This window comes from Suricata suricatta, chromosome 10, assembly GCF_006229205.1.
Source record: "Suricata suricatta isolate VVHF042 chromosome 10, meerkat_22Aug2017_6uvM2_HiC, whole genome shotgun sequence".
In the NCBI taxonomy this organism is placed as follows: Eukaryota; Metazoa; Chordata; class Mammalia; order Carnivora; family Herpestidae; genus Suricata; species Suricata suricatta.
In genome coordinates this window covers 74,157,989-74,158,295 of record NC_043709.1, presented here as the reverse complement: position 1 = coordinate 74,158,295, position 307 = coordinate 74,157,989, and positions in this window count along the sequence as shown.

Here is a 307-nt window from a genome sequence, read left to right as displayed (position 1 = left end):
TAACTGAATATTATCCCCAATGCTTGCCACCCCAGTCTTAATTAGAGGTGGAGGAGCGGTCTCAGAACTGTTTGTGTCAATTGGCCATTTAAGTTTAATAGTACAAGACTGGCTAATGATAACAATGCATCGTAAAACCTTCAGAAGGAGAGTGTTTTGTGGGCCATTTGTTTTTGTGTGTGGCAGTTTTAAGTTATTATTTTCTAGAATCAGTACTTTTTAATGGAAACAACTTGACCAAAAATCTGTCACAGAATTTTGAAACCCATTAAAACAAAAGTTTAGTGAGGAAAAAAAGAAGAAAATT